The 20457-nt window shown below is 44.5% G+C and overlaps 2 long non-coding RNA genes across 3 annotated transcripts in view; one reads left to right on the forward strand and one right to left on the reverse strand.

Moving 5' to 3' along the window:
• Window positions 1–15439: 15439 nt before the first annotated feature.
• LOC116806886 (uncharacterized) overlaps window positions 15440–20457 on the reverse strand; it is a 30306-nt gene continuing 25288 nt past the window's right edge. The window contains exon 2 of the long non-coding RNA XR_012053364.1: window positions 15440–15751. This is a non-coding gene — a long non-coding RNA (uncharacterized lncRNA). The remainder of the gene's footprint in view (window positions 15752–20457) is intronic.
• On the forward strand, window positions 15749–18684 carry LOC140682118 (uncharacterized). 2 transcript variants are annotated; one of them, XR_012053366.1, is made up of 2 exons: window positions 15749–16548; window positions 17051–18684. It is a non-coding gene; the product is annotated as an uncharacterized lncRNA (long non-coding RNA). The 2 variants fall into 2 exon arrangements; XR_012053367.1 differs by having other exon boundaries at window positions 17060–18684.

Raw genomic sequence — 20457 nt, forward strand, 5'->3', positions numbered from 1 at the left:
GGAGGGGTGGGGGGAAGGTGTTTTGAAGGTGTTACTTTACTTCTCATTATCCTGCTCTGATTTTGTCAGTAATAAATTCAATTAGGAACTCTAATTTGAGCCTGTTTTTCCTGTGACAGTATTCGGTGTGTGATCTGTCCCAGTCCTTAATTCATTAATGCTTTTTAAAGTTTTCTCTCCCTTGTCCAACTGTGGAAGGGAATGACAGAGAGGCTTTGAGCCAGCATCAACCCACTACAGTTGCAATAAAGACAATTTAATAAGTAGGCAAAAGCCACAAACACAAGCAAAGCAAAACAAGGAATTCATTCACTGTTTCCCATCAGTGGGCAGGTGTTCAGCCATCTCTAAGAGAGCAAGACTCCATCATGCATAAGAGTAACTTGGGAAGACAAATGCCATCACTGAACATCTGCCCTTCTTCTTCCCCCAGCTCTATATGCTGAGCATGAATTCATATGGTATGGAATATCCCTTTAGTCAGTTGGGCTCAGCTCCTCCCTGCTGTATCCCCTTGTTGCCAAGTTTTAGGAACTCTCTAAACATGGACAAAGAGTCAGGTTTAGAAAGGAGACATTGTTTATTCTGCACGGGTGAACGTTTCCCACAAATCAAGCACTTTAGGGAGTAAAAAGCAAAAGAATTTATACACTAAAGTTGACATAACCCCACCTATCTAAAATACATAGTTGCGCCCTACCTAATGCATAGTCATTTAGCTTGTGCAACCTTATGCAATACTTGTTACTGCGACTGCATGGGCCTTTTCAGGGGTTTCTGGTAGTCTCTGGTGGTCATTTGGGGAGGTGCCCCCTACTCAGTTTCAAGCAAAGTTCAGCTCAGAACACAAAACTGTGTACCAAATAAGATATTATCTGCAGCTCTGGCACATCTTAAACAATCACCAAGCAGGACAAAAAATACAAAAACTTTCCATAAGCATTAAGTAACACCTGCATAACACACCTGGTAACACCCATTTACATTCAAAAAAGGGTTAAAGGTGAGAATGATACCATCAGCTTCCATCTGCAACAGTGATCAAAGGAAAGAAAATGATTCTGCTTGAAGACATCACCCTTCCAACTTACTGCGCACCCCCAGCCTACTTGCTGGTAGGGTGGGGAAAGAAGCATAAAATGCCTTAGCTCTGTGTAAGCCCTGCTCAGCAATAGCTAAAACATTCCTGTGTTATCAACATTGTTTCCAGCACAAATCCAAAACATAGCCCCATATCAGCTACTATGAAGAAAATTAACTCCACCCCATCCAAAACCAGCACAGGGAGCCATGCATATCCACCATAACTAAAAGCAAAGCAGCCACCTCAGATCAATGCATCTGGACTATTTAGCATTTGAAGCACTCCTTCTTTACCACACCTGCGCTTTTTATCAACCCAACACTATGTTTTTGGTATTGATCCAAAGAAAGCATTTGAAGATCTCTTTATGTAATGAGTTTAGAAATACAACCACAATAGCAGCATAAAGCAAATCTGCCCAGTGCAAGAATCAGTAATGAAAACAGAACCCCGCTTTTCCTTTCATACTGTGAAAAACCTACTTTGCCATTGTGTCATATATTTTGCTCTGGCTATAAGGTCCCCAGTTTGCACTAAATGTACTAACGTTTCCTCTGTGCAGGCTGTTATCTCTTTGTTCATAATGCAGTCCCCACCCACACTGTCAGACTCCAGCAACTCATGACTGAGGCTCATACCTAATTTTAAATTTTTAATGAAAGACATCCTGAACACAAAGACGTTTATCTCAAAGTTAATTGGATGGTAACATGAACTTTAAGTGGCTTGCAGGTTAAGCAGATATTTAAGCTATTTGCCAGATCAAAGTCTAAAAGAACAATAATGCAGACAAAACTGATTGCAACAGACAGGAGTAGTGTGAGGACCATCAGCGGCAGCAACAGCAAGCAGTTGCAGGACACATAAGGGATACATGGGGACAAGGAAAGGCTTGTATGAACAGGGGGCTTCCCCTAGCAACTAACCCTGGACCCACTGATTGGAAGAGACAGTAAGGGGTGGAGCCTGCATCCAGCAGCACCAGAAGTTTTAAACAAAACAAAAACAATCAGCCCAGCTGATTGCAACAGATTAATATATGTTTTTCCCAGTGGGTAGGTGTACAGGAGGGGGCCACATGGTGATTGCTTGACAAAAATCAGTGTCCTCTGCTTCTTGCACCTGGTAGGATCAATGCCGTCCACCAAGATGAATCATGATTTTAAAGGGTTAAGATTTTAGCTGAGGGGTAGAACCAATTCATATTGAAGTTAGATACACCAACGATAGATTAATGATTATTAGATGCTTAAGCTAAAGCTAATTGTTATATTATGAGGTCATTTGTAGAAGGAAGTGGAGCAAGTGAACCATTATAGGAACATATTGAAACCAGTAGAACAATGCCCAGCACCTGGACTCTGTGTTAATCCATCACAAAGCAGGAGGCCTTGGATTGTGACAGAGGGTCACAGAGACCTGATTAAGACCTTCCTGACTTTATCCCTGGGACCACTGACCCAATTCAAGACCACTGACCCAATTCAAGAGAAGAATTGCTCATGCATGAAGGACTAATAACTTCATTTTAATACAAAGCGGGGATGGGACGTGCTGGGGTTATGCATATGTATTATTTTGGGAAATAAACGGAAGGCAAAGAATCTTGTGCGGTGCATTCACGCCTTTCGGGGATGACCCCTGTGCTGCCCACCGGCGTAATAAACATACTACTTTCTAACTTTATCTAGTTAGAGAGTCTTTGTCCATGATCTTTGGTTTTTATGATTCAAAGAGAGTTGTTCTTCAAGCATGTGACCACACAGGTTTCCAGCTGTGGAATGTGTGCAGGAATATTCCTAGAGGTAGAAAGTGATAGCAAGGAAGCCTGTGAGAGGTGTGACCAGACTGATGAACTGTTCTATTTAGTGGCTGAGTTGCAGAAGGAGGTGGATAGATTGAGGAGTATTCAAGAGTGTGAGAGGGAGATTGATGGCATCACTGAGTGTGGCAATACTAGTGGGAACATTTACACTGGTCCTGGGAGCATGGAGGGCTCAAGAGCATATCTGAAATGCTTGTTTACCAACACAAGCAGTATGAGAAACAAACAGGATGAATTGGAAGTGTTGATCAGCTCCCAGAGCTATGATACCGTGGGTCTTAGTGAGACTTGGTGGAATGAGTTCCACAATTCGAGTGCTGGGATTCAGGGTGTGTGAATTGATAGATATAAGTAACCAAGACAGCTACAACCCACAGCTGAAGTGCAAAGAGTAAATTTATTCCATCACTTTGCTGTCTGGAGGATTACAAAAACAAGTGGGGACACATTCACTGGTAAGTTTAGTCCAATCTTAGCAGAGGCAAAAAGCGAGCAGGCCCATTCCCAGCCTCAATATATCAAAGGGTCTGGCACATGTACAGTTTATCACAATGCCATGCTTTTATGACCTCTGAGCTTTTTGATCTCTCTCCCAGCAGGAGGCTCAAGCCTGTTTTTGAAAGATGCCTCTTAAGCTTCTGATAGCTTTTAAATTATCTTTACAGAATTTCTGCTTCTCAAAACAGAGGATAATCAGCAGTAAATATGTGAAGTTTCCCACATGGATATTTGTTGGTGATGAGTTTAAATGCAAAGGAAAATCTCAATATAAAAATAAATGTATCAGCAATGGAAATAATACACTGATGTAGTGTAATAGTGTTGGGCTTGGCAGGTATAGTTTTTATCCTTCTCTTGTCTGTCTTTTTTCTTTACCAGGCAAGCTCCCCTTTATTTAATCTCATTACAGATAAACAATTGCCTTGTCATTGGTCCCTAGGGCCTCTTGCTAATTTTGTAACACAAAACTTGTCTCAAGCATTCCATGTACGTGATTGTTTTCAATCACAATGTAATGCGCTCATACCACCAAGAAATGAGATTCCACAGCATCCTTCAGCAAACACACAAATTAGCAGGGCCTTTAGGGCTAACATTCTCTTATTCTAATCTTGGTTAGGATGCCAGGTGTTTGGCACCATTCCCACATATATTCTTAGCCTACCCAGCTACAAGGTCACTTTAAATCAAGCTATCATCCTCCTTGCCAAATATTCAGATTTTAACCCATTCCTTTCAACAGACTGCTACAGGCTGTTTAGGAAGGATAGGCAAGGCAGGTGAGGTGGAGGTGTTGCAATATATGTAAGGAAGAAGTTTGACTGTACAGCCCTTACAGTTAGTGATAATGCAGTTGAGAACCTCTGGGTGAGAATTAAGGATATGGAAAACAAAAGCAGATGTTGAAGAGGATATCTTATCTGTTGTCCAGCCACAATATAAATACTGATGGGTTTTGCTATGGGCATTAGGAGAAATCTCTGTATCAGTATCCCTGGTCCTTATGGGAGATTTTGACTTCCCAGACATAAACTGGGAATATCACTCTGAGCATATCCTAGAAATTCTTGAAGTTTGTAGGAGATAACTTCTTGCCACAGATACTCAGTGAGCCAACTAGAAAAGATGCCCTCTGAGACTTGCCATTTGTGAATAAAAGACTCATGGAAGACGTGGAGGTAGGTAGGTTGCTTGGTCTCAGTGATCATTAAATGGTTGAGTTTACAATTTGCAATGAAATAAGAAAAAAGGAGATCAGAGCTGTGTCCTGGTTCTGGCTAGGACAGGGTTAATTTTTGCAGTAGCTAGGAGAGGCATGGCCAGAACCCTGAGGTTATTCTATATCACCTCCCAAACAAAGGAGGTGGAGGGGAATGAGCCCTTCTAGTGGGGCTGTTGATGGGCTGTGTGGTCGGGGAAGTGCAGGAAAGCACTGGGTTCTGCATGGTGAGCACTCGTGAAACATTCACCTATCTTGTACACTCTGTTATTAATATTGTTATTACTCTTTGTTTCTTATCTCATTGCTGTTTCTAGTAAATTTTTTTATCTCAGCCTCATAACTTAGGATTTAGCTTTTATATTTTTCAGATCCTGTACTGCTTTAGTGTATAACGCTAAAACTCCATAGCCTGTCAGCCACTGTTCTTCCATTTTATTCAGACAAAACAATACCTCTCAAGGCTTGAAACTCAAGGACACCTTATTGTCTCAGGCCCCGAGAGATGTAAACAACAGTGAATTGAGGGGGACAAGCTTGGAGTAAATTATTTCATTACCTGAAACTGTAATTGGAGGATTAACCCCGATATGTAAATGGACCAAACTTATAACTGTATGAAAAACTCATGACCGTCGTCCATCTTGGGTGTAGCTCCTTTGAGGATTTTGACTGCCCAAGGTGTACCTATAGAAGACCTTTAATACCTGGTTTTATTCTCTTAATTTTGTCTAGACTCTGTTTTAGGTAGCCACTACAAGGCATCAAACCTGTAATCTTTACCTTTTGTGCCTCCAATTCTCATCTCCAGCCTGCTGCAGGAGGAGAGGGAGTGAGCCAGCAGCAAATAGTTTGGAGTGTTTCAGTGGAAATACATAACTAGGGAATACTATTCCTAAACCACACAAGTTGCTACCTGTGGCATCTCACCCTGAAGGGGAAGGGAGCACTCAAGATTTGTAGATGACCATGTATCTTGGTTTGAAAAGACAGGTGTCTGCTAAGGAAGGCAGGAGTCTCCCCTGAAATGGAAAATGTAAACCTTCTCCCTCTGAATTATTATAATTTTGAAATTAAAAGGCTCTCAGGCAAACATATGGGAACAGGAATAAAAGTTCTTTACTAGGAAAACTAAGAAAAATACAAATGCAATAGTACAAACAAAAAAAACCCCACTGACAGAGTCAGAATATGACCTGACACCCTGTGGGTCAGGGTGGTGCTAGCAGTCATATTAAATGGTGGCTGCAGTCCTCTTGGAGTGCCAGGTGTGGTCCTGCTGAAGCAATGATCCTGTAGAAGGGTGTAGTTTTCCTCTGAAGGTCCAGTGGTGGTGTAGATGGGCCTGGCCTTCCTCTGGGAATCCAGTGGACAAGACAGTTTCTCCTCTGGGAATCCAGTTGGAAAAGGCTGGCTGTGGTCTTCCAAATCTGTTGCCGTGCGAGATCGGCTCCGGGCGGACGCCTGCGGGCATGCATGGCGGGGGGGGGGGGGGTAGAGAAGGTGGCCGCTTTCCCCTCGTCTCTGCGAGGATCAGTCCACGTGGGAATAGACGAAATGGCGACACGGGACTCGGGTGCAAACACGTGTTTATTGTGGGAGCATGTTCCCCGAGACACCGGGGGAGCGAGCGGGGGGGCCTCGGTTATATTGTGTGCAGGGGGCGGGGGGGAACCTGAGTCGTGGCCAATGGGACGGGAGGCAGGGGACGGGGGACGGGGGCAGGGGACAGGGGCAGGGAAACCCCGGGGGCTGCAACGGGAAAGCCGCGGGGGGGGGGGGGGGCAGGGACAGCCCGTGTGGTGAGGGGAAAGGCGGGGGGGGGGCGGGGGACAGGGACCGGACCGCATGGTGAGAGGGAGTGATAAGGGAACAAAAGGTTGGGACAAGGGACCGCGGGGGGGAAGGGGGAGTGAGGGGGGGGGGGAAGAAGAGAAAATTACAAATCCTACACAAATCTCTGATTATATCCAGGTAGGAATGCTTGGCTCCTCCCTCTGAGTGGAGCTTCTCACAATGGGATGATTTAATTTTATCAGTCATGCAGTGAGATTCAATGGCCCATTAACAGAAGACATCTCCCCAGAGGGAGGATTGGTTGTGGAAGAGATAAAGAAAACTGCCCAATTAACAGAAGATAACTGCTCCATCTCAAACAGGAATGGAATACACATACCCATTTCCAACCTAAGACACCATGACATGAGGAAATTGAGACTCCACAACCAGCGGGTTTGTGAAGTAGGTATGCTTATTCAGCACTGGGTGCATGGTGGGGGACCGGGGGCGAGGGGCGGGGGGGGGGGAAGGGGGATCACTCCAGCACAAACACATGCATGCCAAACAGCCAAACAGAGCAGGTGCTCTGTTTATATGCACTTAAGATCATACATATTTATGAAAGTTTCAACATCACCTATACATATTCATGACCTATCCCCCACCTGCTCTCGCTTCGTATGTTAATCAACCTTTCATTGTTCTGTGCTTGTGCACTATCTTCTGGTGGTCTCAGGCAGGGGACACTGAATGAAGAAAGTAGTCATCCTGACGATGTCCTCCGGATTAACCTGGTCCTTGTGCGGGCTCTCTTGGTGTCTGGTCATCCTTCAAGGCCTCTGGCCACAGTCCAAACTAAAGATCATTTTTACCTGCTTTATCAGTCTTAAACTATAGGCAAAATCCTGTTGTTGCATAGCAAAGGATTATCTGTTCTTAATACACTTGATTACACAGTAAACTATAGTCTCATAAGCTTAGTTATAGGCTCCTTATATCGCTCATAGTCAAAAAGGAATGACACAAGTCAGGGGATCAGGAAGGAAAGAAGAGAGAGAAGGAGAGGGAAAGAGAGGGAGGGAGGGAGGGAGGGAGGGAGGGAAGGAAGGAAGGAAGGAAGGAAGGAAGGAAGGAAGGAAGGAAGGAAGGAAGGAAGGAAGGAAGGAAGGAAGGAAGGAAGGAAGGAAGGAAGGAAGGAAGGAAGGAAGGAAGGAAGGAAGGAAGGAAGGAAGGAAGGAAGGAAGGAAGGAAGGAAGGAAGGAAGGAAGGAAGGAAGGAAGGAAGGAAGGAAGGAAGGAAGGAAGGAAGGAAGGAAGGAAGGAAGGAAGGAAGGAAGGAAGGATCCTCAAACAGAGGTTATGTCCAAAAAGGAGACAGATGAGTCCTGTAACTTTATTCAAATAAAGGGAGAGGTCATGGGCATTTCCCATGGGGTCTCTCAAATTGTTAGAGGATGCAGTCTCCTTTTCATCCTAATTTCCCAGCAGCATTTCCCTCTCTTTCCCCATTGTCTAAGGTACTTGAGAGGTACAGACTTCCCGAATCACCTAATACAGACCCCCTTCTAATGTGTACCTGTAGTAGCGTGGGGTTTAGATGGTGGTTGCTGCTACCGATATTCCCCAGTAAGCATCTCCTGTGGACAATCTGCTTGGGTAACAGAAGCTAGGGACTTCTTATAATATAAGGGAAACTGGACAGGACAAACGCAGATCGAGCCAATATGGTTAATGCTACGTTCTCCGTTTATAAGGTGGCAGTTTATATACACTTCAATATAGTTTACAAATTGTGAGCACTCTACCATTGGTCAGCAAACATTGTTTGCCTTTGCCTTAAGGTGGCTAGAGCTTCACACTGCAGACCCATACCAATTCACACTCAGAAAACCCATCAACACTGTGGTCACCTTAACATAATTTCTAACTGCGCCACAACTAGTTTCTTACTATGTCAAAGGCTTCAAAGGCCTCTCCAAGGCCGATTATCTGAGGCCTAGACTGGGGGTGGCTCAACCTCCACTCTAAATATAAATCGTGTCCTCTCTCTTCTCAGAAATCCGGTAACAGGTAACCATTCAGGCAAAGCAGTCAAGTCCACACACACCACACTCACCACGGGTAGCTCAGCGAAGAGAGGCAGAAGGGCCTTTTGTATGGTCAGTTCTAGCGAGGTTTATTTCAGCATGCCAATGGGAAACCAGAGACAAAAGATGAGACAATGTGCTGTGAACAAGCTTAAGTATGGGAGGGCATGAGGGTGGTGCAAAGGGCAGGGCAAAGGGCAGCAACCTGTAGGGGGAATGAGGGATGAATAATTGGGGTGGGCAGGATCAACTGGCCAATGGGGGAGGCATTCTGATGTAGATTAGCAATACTGCTGCAGAGCACCATGAGGAAGTCCTTTCTGTTCTCCCAGGTGGGGAAAGACTCTATGGTAAGTCTCTCCAAGGCAGTGCTCTGGGGATTTCCCTGAGGGGGAAAGATTCAGAGGATTCCACATGTACCCCCTCCCTTTTTCTTTTTCCTTGTGTCCCTGTTCTTTTTCTTCAAATCCAGGGATTTAACACAGTCTTGAGTGAGTAACAGTCTGTGTCAAGTAGTGGAATCCCTATGGAATTTATGGATCCCTCCCCATTGCTTCTTTCACCTCTCTGTATCTGGCTTTATCTACCAGAAGACCCACAGTTTGTTTGTAAGGACACCTGCTCATTCCTTTCAATCCCTCCTCTTCCTATTTTGTCAATAAGTGTCTTTACAAACTTTAGTTATCAATTATTTTCTGTTCCTGGCTCTTTTTTGATTTTGCGATTATTTTCAGTGACATAATTTTCTGTGCTTTTGTAGCAATTGCTGGGTCTATAGGCATGGCTACTACCTGCATCCCCTTGATCACATGTTGAATAAGTCATACTAAGCAAGGTATCATGCATGGTAAAAAGATTAGAGTTGCTATATCACATAATAGGAAAAAAAGCATTAGTTTAACCCATAGTTTACCAGGTAACCAAAACACAAGTCCCATTCCCATCATTTCCACATTTGGACTGGTACATAAGCTAACTTTCTTATTCCCTTTGTTATTTGTTTCACAACTTTTCCATTGTTATCTATTTGCAAAGAGCAGTTTGAGTAATTTTATTTTCCACACACCCCCTTCTTCTGCTAATAGATAATCTAATACCATCCGATGCTGAAATATTGCATTTCTCATCTGAGTGGATTGGTCAGCAAGAAGGTCAAGAGCTGTAGCTGTGTGGTTGGTTATTATTTCAAAGACAGCTCGTAACCTAATTATCCGATTTAAATTATAAATGGGTTCTCTGGCACCTGATATTAATTCATTAAGATTACATGTGGCTGATCCATGGTGGTGTATGATTCACTCAGGTGGCCATTGATCTTTTCTTCACTTTTGGGTTCTCCCTCCAGCCAGGGATGCATCAATTGACTGCTTTTCTCAAATTAGATCATCATATACCTTGATTCCTAAGTTATTTCCCTGAACCCGTGGTAGCAAAAAGAACAGCGGTCTAATATATGCTACATAACATATCCCTGACCAGTTTGGAGGCAACCTGCGATAAACATGTTGGCCACAAATCCCATAATGCCTTTTCAAAGCCCAGGTCCTGTTGGCAAAAGGGCCTTCCCAAATTTCATCATCAATTGGTGGGTCAAAATACAGCTTGCTTCCTGGGCCTAATGGTCTTCCAGCAATAGTTGCCTCACAATAAGAATCACAATATTTGCATTTCCAAGCTCTCACATGGTGTTTCCACCCACAGTTACATCCCAGTTTTGTTTTGTTAGATCTAGACCAGAACTTATTCAAAAGGGTTCGAGTTCTGTTCTGGTGTTGCCACTTCCACTGATAGTCATGGACAACATGTACCCTACTTGTGGAATTATCTTGAGGGCAGGTTAAAAACAGGTGGTCAAAAAAACCTGTCCCCCCCGCCCTTGCTTTACAGCCTTCAAAATCCCTTCAGTAATTATGGTAGGAACACCTTACCCAGTGTTATGAACACATATTATGTTGTTGGCTTTTCACAAACATTAGGACGAATGTTATGGGTATAATATTAAATGACTTTGCTTTTATTTCTGCTATTTACAAAAACTTACACATAGTAGTAGTGGTAGCTGATATAGTTAGGAGTGAACTGTCTGGTCGGGATAACATCCAGTGAACATGTAATGAAGACCCTATTGATAGGTCAACTATAAGCATCTGCTGTCTGAAGAAAGTATGGACCAAGGCCCAGACTGGAAGCAATAAGGAAAAGGAGCCAAAACCACAGCCAATAAACACACATGCTCTAAAAAGGCGGACCCAAGGAGGGGCAATGTAAAATAGTTCCTGGAAAATGTCAATTAGTTTATGCATATGCATAAGGGTCTATGAATATGCAATGGGCTGATTAAATGGAAAAGGTATTTAAGGGGTATCCCCGAAGGTGAAGGTGTGATCTTGGCTAAGTGCCAAGATCCACCCAGCTGCAATCTTTGCTTTACTGTCTTTTGTCTCCTATTTTCCTTTATTAAACTTTTTAAATTTTCACAGGAGTGAACATGTTTTTTATCTCTCCCAGGATTAACACCTCGCCTCCGAGACCCCAGGGGACACAGAGAGGGGGGCACACTCCACCCCACTTTGGCGGCCTCACTCACTTCTTCTGGCGTGGATCAGTGGTTGAAGGTAGAACACCCAGTGGAAAAAAGGAGACACATAAAACAAAGAAAAAGGAAAAAGGCTCCCTAAACTGCGGTAGCCCCAAAATTCTTCTGCACAAAGACTCAAAGAAAAGAGAATTGTAAGTATTCTTGCAGGAGGGCAGGTATGGGGGGGATGAGTGTGTGTGTGAATGAGACAAGGGCTGGTTATCCCAGACCTGTGAAGTAAGTGAGGAGTCTCCCTCACTGCAGTTCCGTCTTTTCGTGAGAAAAACGGCCAGTAAAGACACAAAACAAGAGATAAAAGGAGTGAGAGAATCCCCCGGGGTAACTGGGACTAGGTTTTAGGGAAGGAGTAGGACCCCTTGGAGAGAGGGAGCCAAGGGTTTTCCTGGTACAATCCACTGGGAAAGCGGGATAAAAAGTGGAGGGGGTCCCTAGGAATTCTGCTGGATTGAGGGCTAAACATGCTCAAGAGCATCCAGGTTGAACAAAATTCCACTGGACTGAGGATATGCCCAAGAACATCTGGGGTTGGCCAATAATATTTTGAGATTTTATAATACCCGTGGGTGGATATCAATAAGTGACTTGAGAACAAAAGTACCTTATTTCTGTGTTGTCCTGTTGTAATAGTGAGTGAGACAGACATAATAAAGAAATAAAAGTGAGTGTGAATGGAGGAAAGTATATGTAATGTATGTTGTTGATTTTAGGGTTAACATTACTTTCTGGAAGGAAGTGTTTTACATTGTGGGGAGTGGGTGGTTTTCTGTGTTGTGGGGAGTGGGTAAAATTCGAGTGGTTAGGAAGCTGGAAACGGGCTAGGGACAAACAGATAGAACACTGAAAAGAAAATAAATTTTTTTAAAAAATGGGACAGAGAACTAGTAAGTCAGCTTCCGGGAAAGGAGGGAGTAAAAGGGTGCTAGCAGATGTACCCCAAGATAGTCCTCTGGGAATGATGTTAGCTAACTGGGATATTGAGCCTTGTACAAGAAAAAAGGATAAAGTAAAAAATGATTCAGTATTGTATGATAGAATGGACAAAAATGAAATAAGACCCGACCATGTTTATTGGCCTAGATATGGTTCCTTTGAGGGTTGGATTTGCCCAGCCTTAAACAGGTTTGTAAATTCTCAAGAACAATTTAATCTGGAAGAGGGAGAATATGCTGCATGCTGGACAGGAGACATGGAACCCCTGGAAATAAAAGTTTTTAAAAAAAAACCCCAAAAACAGAGCAAGAAGAAAAAAAGGAAGAAAAGGGCTGGGACCCCTTGGAAATGTTACGTCCCCCACTCCCACTAGTTCCCCCAGCTCAGGATCTTCTGGCCACCTCAGTCCCAGCCGCACCAGGGTTCCCACCTGCGGCGGGTCCTGCCGCCTCGCTTGTGGCCACTCCATCCACGCCGACACCAGCCACGCTGGACACTGCTGCTCTGGCTGCCATGGACCTCGTGCACACCATCCACGCCCCGGTTTGGTTTCCACTGGAAGACTCTGCCCCTTTGGCAGTTACGGCTATGGTCTCTGCCTCTGGCCTCCCCCCCCCACCCCGGGAGGACTCAGCCTCTCAGCCTCGGTGCTGACTCCCATCCCCAACCCCCTTTCTCTGGCAGCCCCATCCACCTCCGCCCAGGCCGCAGTTCCCTGGGGAACGACAGCTCCTGCTGTTCAAGGGAACTCCCTCCTTAAAGGAGGCTACCATACCAAAATACAAGAAGCTCAGTTAAAAAGCAGCCTAATAATCTCTCCCCAGATGATTAGAGCTGATGGAATGAGAATTTGGGAAAGGGAGAATCAACAAGGTCTACCAGGGGACCAGAAAATGGCAGTTGCATGTCCTAACTGGAATCAAAATCAAGAGGCTGGGCGGGGACATATGAATGATTATTGTAATCTGATAATTAGAGGAATAAAAGACGCAGCACCCCAAGGGCAAAATGTTAAAAGGATGTTTGAGGGACAAGAGGGAAAAGAAGAAACCCCAACTGAGTGGTTAGAGAGGCTCCAAAAGAATATGAAACAATACTCTGGAATAGACCCTGAGACTATAGCAGGGCAAGCCCTATTGCGAGTTAATTTTGTCACTCATGCCTGGCCGGAAATTCAAAAAAAGCTGGAAAAAATGGAGGACTGGCATGATAAACCCTTAAATGATCTATTAAAATAAGTGCAAAGGGTTTATGTATGGAGAGCTGAAGAAAAAGCCAAAGTGGATGCAAAGATTATGATAGCCACAATGCGACAAAGTAATTTCCAGAGGAATTTAAATTCGCCAAGTACCATCCCCCAAACATTCAGGTTTTAAAGAAAGGGAAAAGGGAAGAAATAAAATCCTGGCACAATCAAAATTCCAGGAGCAATCTAGAATTGCCTGCTATTATTGTGGGGAAGAAGGGCAGTATAAGAGGGAATGCCCTCACCTAAAAAAGGATCTGAAAATTTTTCAAGCGATACACCCAGAAGAGGAATAGGGAGGTCATGGGCTCTATTTTCTGGGGGACAAATACCATCTAGAGCCTTTGATAACTTTAAAAGTGGGCCCCCAAGAGGAGGAATTAGAATTTATAGTTGATACTGGGGCAGAGAGAACTTGTGTGGTAAATATCCCTAAGGGATGTGATGTCAGTAATGACACTGAAGGTAACAGGAGCAAAAGGAGAGGGGTTTAAAGTCCCTGTCATCAAAAATGTGGTAATTGAAGGGGAAACTAGAATAGGGATGGGGGATGTCCTATTAGTTCCTGGACCAGGCAGCAACTTATTGGGGAGAGACTTAGAGGTGCAACTAGGAATAGGGGTCATACCAGAAGAAGGAAAGATGACAGGTAAAGTGTTAAAACTGGGCCAAGAAGATGAGGAAAAGATAAACAAAGAGGTTTGGGCTGGGGAAGGAAATAGGGGGAGGCTGAATATTGACCCCATAAGGGTCACGATTGAGAGAGAAGAATGTCCCATACATGTCCGTCAGTACACAATATCCTTAGAAGAAAGAGAAGGCTTAAAGCCGGTAACAGAAGAATTGATAAAAGATGGGACATTGGAACCTTGTATGTCTGGTCATAACACCCCCATTCTCCCAGTAACAAAATAGGATGGGAGTTATAGGTTACTACAGGACCTAAGGGAAGTTAACAAGAGAACTCAGACCTGTTACCCAGTGGTACCCAATCCCTATACTCTTTTAAGTAAAGTCCCACTCTTGCATCAGTGGTTTAGTGTGGTGTGGGAATATGCCCCCTGTTGACGGAGAAAACAAGTTACCCTTTGTCCCCTTAAAAAGGAAAAAAGCCCAGAAGTTTCTCTCCTCAATTTGGTTAAAAGACACCTCATAGGACCTTGGGCACTTCACCTCAAACTTAAGGATAGCTAATTGGACGGGAGCCAAAAAGTCCCGCCTAATCAATTCACTAGAAAAGACAAGAACAAAAGAAGTTAATCACTTTTGTGAAGAGGTTTAGCAGGAGCAAGAACCTCTTGCCCTGAGTCAGCTTTCTCTGTAAAGAGCTTTTTTTTTTCCTTTTATTAAACTTTTTGTTTCCAACACTGTCACAGGAGCCATCCTGCTTCTTTTATGCCACCTGAGGTAGCTGAGCTATCAAGGGTATAATGCTTATCTCTAAGAGCTTATAAGACCAAGCTCGAAAAGAGAAAAAGCATTATTTGGTGCTTGGACAGGATTTCTCATATTGAGGGACACTCTTCAGGATATTTTTTTATTGGCCCTCGATCAAAATAGGACATTTTTCCTTGGTCTGGCGTTTTGGGGAGCAGGCCTGCGACTGGGGTTTTGTGGCATCAAAAACAAAAGAAACATCCAGGTTACGGAGGATCTGAGGCCATTAGAGGGGGTCTCAGACTGAAAGCTTCGAGCTGGTGAGAAGGGGCTCAAACCGAGCTGGTGAGAAGGGGCTCAAACCGGGATGGGCTAGAGAATGTGCTGCAAAGTCCTAAGGACATCTTCAGAGAGAGATCTGAGACTGGCTGAGCCAAGGCTGAGACACTGCTGCCTTTCCAGACCCAGGGAGGAGACTAAGGACGACAGCTTGTCTGAAAACCATCATTTGGTGAGTAAGAAAGAATGGGGAACAGGCTGTCTTTAGCTGAGCAGGATCTTTTTTTTTTTTTTAACTACAAATTAGAAATTCAAGATGTAAAATTTGAGAAGAAACAGCTTAAAAAACTCATTAGATGGGTTTTCACAGAATTTCCAACTCTAAATACGTCTGAGACTCTTACCCTAAAGTTCTGGGATACTCTGGCACTTAGATTATACAGTATGGAAAAGAAGAAGTCCACCTTAAAGTTACGGCCAACATTCAGTGTTATAAATTATGACACGGGACCAATTTGTGTCATATTCCAATTGAAGAGATTTTATTAATTTAGCAAGCAAGCAATGTGTGTAAATGCAGCGCTGGGCAGCTGGGGAGTCTTCGCTCCACCAACGGCACGCAACTGATCTCTTGTTCCAGTTCTTTTTATACAGTCCCCTTTCTTGTTGACGTGGCTTTCTTAGGTCGCTCTGCGCGGACTCCAGTCTGTTGCTAGGGGGTCTTATTCTGCCTCCTGGTGGTCGCTGGGATGAAGGCTAGCAGTCTTCCTCTTTGTCCTTTTCACGACCTCTCCTTATTTGGTATATTCTGAGTTTCTTCCTGGAACTTAAGACACAGTTTCACAAACAAGCGGATCAAGCACGCATACCAAGGACGGTACATTTTTAACCACAACTTCCTTATCTCCTCCTAAGCAAATATGTTCTCAGTACACCCTGGTTCAGTGAACAAATTTTAACCATTTATTTATCTCATTCAGGACAATGTTGCAATTTGTAACGTTGGAAAGTGGAAAAACAAGCTAGAGACAGCCAAAACACACCTCCAAGCAGAGAGAGTGAGGACCGCAGGCTGCGGCAGAAAGAGAGGAGGGGAGGCAGAGATTCCGAGACCCCAATCCTGTCCCCAGCTCGCCCTGAAGCACACAGACCCCCGGGAGGGCAGGCGGGAGCCAGCACGGCCAGCCACTCCCTGTCCTGTTCATCCGTCACCCCCAAGAAAGGGACAGATGAGTCCTGGCCAGACAAGTCTGCAACCCATCTCTCCTAACCCACCTAACCTGAAAAACTCCCCTCGGTTTCCTCTGAAAAGTAACCTCAGAGGCGCAAAATCGGTGAATTTTGGTACTGTAAAGGAAAAAAGCCGAGCTGAATCCATGCTCTGTGAAAACAAAGGCACACATGGCCGGCGCCATGTTTCAGAGGTGTCGCGCTCCGCCCTTTGTGGGCGTGTCCCATCCTCAGAGTCTCAGGATTCCCTTTCCGATTTGTCACTGAGCTCCTGCCCATCAGACACAGGACACTCCCCTTTTGTGGGCCGAGCTCAGGCCACCTCCCTGCCCAAACTCCCTGCCCGCACCCCAGGACAGCAGGGCTTCAACATGACAACCATGGGAACCGGAGGTGAGCTCCCAGAAGTCACCCCATCCAAAATGGCGGCGCCCATATCGGGAGAAACTCCGATGCAAAAGAGATATTCCCACACCCCCCAAGGTTGCCCACCAGAATCTGAGGACGAGTTTTGTACATCAGGAGGCACAGACACCTGGCAGAGGATCAGAAGGGACGCAGTACAACACGGAGAATGGGAAATTACTTCTAAGCTCTCTGTCTTTCCAGTCAGATATAATGTTGGAAGTGCAGGGGGACCAGAGTGGGAAAAGATAAGATTTGCAGAAATAAAAAAGATTTGCAAAGCAGCTATGTGAAAGACAATAGCATAGTTTTTGTTCACCGGGAAAAGCCCCAGTGTGAAAGACAATAGCATAGTTTTTGTTCATCAGGAAAAGTCCCAGGGACTGTGTAAGTCACAGGAAACAGTGGGGCAGGAGGGCAGGATGTACCGCTATTAGTAGATAGTGGAATTGAGAGATCTTTGAAAGCTGCGTTACCATATTTGGAGAAGTTATTGCAGGGTTAACGCTACCTCGGAGGAAGAAGAATAGGAGCTTTCCTCAAACGACCACCGGACAGCAGAAAAAAGACCCCTAGCAACACGCCGCGCAGATGCAGAGCACGTCGAGAATATCACAAAGTCCGGAACTGAAGTGGTATAAGAACTGAAAGACCGGGAGGTGCGGTGCGAGCCGTTGGTGGGAGCAGAGGCTCCCCGGCCGCCGAGCGCTGCATTTGCCCGTACTGCTTGCTTGCTAAATTAATAAAATTCTCTTTATAAAGTGACACAAATTGGTCCCGTGTCATAATTTATAACAATATGTGGTGCCGTGACTCGGAGAGCAAAATAGCCTGGTTGTTCTGGGACCCTCGGGAGGCGCCCCGCCTTTTTTTTGGCGGCCCGATTGTCCCAGACATCCCGGTCTCTCTACTGACGAACCTAAATTAAGCTGCGGGCAAAGGAGAGCCAGTTAAAAGGAGAACTGGTTACCCCTGTAAACTTTGTGCACAAAGATCCGAGCGAAGACGCAGGATGCGTGAGTATAGGCTGGTTTCCCGCTCGGTTTGGGGTGGTTTTCCCGGAGTGTTGTGTGTGAGAGGTCTCATAGAGACCAAGTGAGTGCGGACCCTCAGTAGTGCGGTTCCCAATACCCGAGAGGGCTTGGGCCATGAACCAGGGGAGCGCGTGTGTGAAAAATTGAGTGCACTCCGGAAGATGGGACAGAGGAAAAGCAAGCCCTCTGGTCCCATGGGTGGGGGAACCCCTGCAAAGCTTCCCCAGATTCCTGAGGATAGTCCTCTAGGAGTAATGATAAATAATTGGCATGCCTTTCCCAGTAGGGGAAAGGGAAAAGATAAAGCAAAAATGATCCACTATTTTAAGGAGGTTTTGGAAAAGTTTGGACCCAAATTTGGGAGGTTTGGACCCAAATTTGGGGGATTTTAAAGAGGTTTTGGAGATTTCGAGCCGAGTTTGGAGGGTTCTGTCCCAAATCCAGGATGTTCTGACCCAAATTCGGGGAGTTTTAAGGAGATTTTAGGGGGTTCTGACCCCAAACCAGGAGCTTCTGAGCCGAATCTGGGAGGTTCTGACCCAAATTTGGGGGTTTGGAGGCAGAATTTAAAGACTTGGAGCTGAAATTTAGAGGTTTTGACACAAATCTGGGGGATTCTGACCCAAATCTGGGGAGTTGTGACCCAAATCTGGGGGGTATGGACCCAGAATTAGGAAGTTCTGACCCAAATCTGGGGGGATTTGACCCGGAGTTTGGGGGATTTTAAAGAGAAAAGGAGAATTATAAGGGAAATGGGGATGAGAACCTAGGATAATAAACATCAACAGGGACCATTAGCAGACACTAAAAGGCCCCTGCAAAATCCCCAATGGAATAACCAAGACCCGCAGCATAGGACCCATATGGACGACCTGCGGAACATAATCATACAGGGCATTAAGAGAGCCGTCCCTAGGGGACAGAATGTGCAAAAAGCCTTTAAGGTGCAGGACGAGAGGAGGAGGCAGTGAGACAGGAGAAGGAGATTCTCTCAATCCCAGCCCCGAGGACTAAAAGGCAAGTAAGGCAATTATTGGGACTATTTGGGTACTGCAGGTAGTGGATAGGAAATTTCAGTGGAAAGATAAAACTTTTATATGTGTCATGGTTTGACGCTGGCACAATGCCAGCACCCCATGAAAATGCAATTTATCAATTAAATATTGTGAAATGCAATTGAGAACAGAGTAAAGCAGGCTAAACTTAATAATAAAGGAAAAAATTTATTATACTATTCCTACTGTTACTATAAAAGGAAAAGAAAGAAAAGGAAAAAACGATACAAAATTTAAAATGAAAACTTTCTAAAATATTTCTCTTCTTATTACTTAACTCTACTAAATTATAGTGAGACTCATTTGGATCTTTAATTAAGTTTTTATCTTTTAAGATAATTAATACTGAGTTTATTGAGGAAGAGAGGAGTCCCCCTTGTATTATAGACTCTTAGGAAACACAGCTGCTACCTCTTGTGTTTTCATGTTATATGTGGCACTGCTCAGACACACTGGCTAGTGTGACACACTCTTTTTTTTATGTTACAGTGTTCTTACTACTGTGCAGGGATAGAGATTGCTTATAGGGCTCTTTTAAGGATGCTTTGCTAAGGACTATTAGGAACAATAGTCTAGTGTTTTATTTCGGGACTATAATCTCTCTCATTTTCCCCTGGGGTCGAGGGTCTAAAAACAGAGATTGCACTTTTTTTTTTTCTCTGAAGACGAAGGGCATCTTTACACTCTCTTTAGCTCTCTCCGTCTATTCTTGAACTGGTAGTTGCTGAAGGAGGTCTGTACCTTGTGATGACCGGAACCAGAGAGAGCTAATTCTCTTGGGAATTCTGCTTTTAACCCCTCTGTGTTCTCAGAGGCGTGTCTACTTTTAATTGGTTATTTTAAGTGTCAGTATCTAAACTTGACTCTTGACTGGATCGACCTCTTCTTTCTAAAAAAAAAAAAAAAATTTTTCTGTGTCAAACCATGACACTATGATAAATTGACAAAGGATTACTCAAATAGTCACAAGAAGATGAGGAACAATGAGGCCCTAAAAAGAGAATTGAGTAATGCACCTGTACTTAGCCTCCCTGATCTGAAGAGACCTTTTTATCTGTTTGTTAATGTAGATGGGGGGACGGCATATGGAGTTTTGGCTCAAGATTGGGCTGGGAGTAAGAAACCAGTAGCCTACTTATCAAAGCTTCTGGATCCTGTTAGTCGTGGGTGGCCCACCTGTTTACAGGCAATAGTGGCAGCTGCTTTGCTGGTAGAAGAAACCGGTAAGATTACCTTTGGAAGCGAGTTAAGGGTAATGTCCCCACATAACATAAGGGGAGTATTGCAGCCGAAAGCAGAAAAATGGATTACAGATGCTAGGCTTTTGAAGTATGAAGGAATCCTAATTTCATCCCCTAAATTGACACCTGAGGCCACTGCCCTCCAAAATCCTGCACAGTTTCTGTATGGTGAGCCTTGCTCAGAATTAGCACATGATTGCCTCCAGCAAATAGAAGAACAAATAAAGATTAGACCAGACCTGGAGGGGGAAGAACTGGAAACAGGGGATAAGCTGTTTGTGGATGGATCATCCAGGGTACTTGAAGGGAAAAGAAGGTCGGGATATGCTATAATTGATGGGAAAACCCTACAGGTAAAGGAATCTGGTCCCCTGAGCCCCAGCTGGTCCGCCCAGGCATGCGAATTGTATGCAGTATTAAGGGCTCTAAGATTATTAGAGGGAAAGGCGGGGACAATTTACACTGACTCAAAATATGCCTATGGTGTTGTGCACACTTTCGGGAAAATTTGGGAGGAAAGAGGTTTAATCAATTCACAGGGTAAAGGACTGCTGCATGATAAAACAG

The sequence above is a fragment of the Taeniopygia guttata genome, chromosome W (genome assembly GCF_048771995.1).
Source record: "Taeniopygia guttata chromosome W, bTaeGut7.mat, whole genome shotgun sequence".
Lineage (NCBI taxonomy): Eukaryota > Metazoa > Chordata > Aves > Passeriformes > Estrildidae > Taeniopygia > Taeniopygia guttata.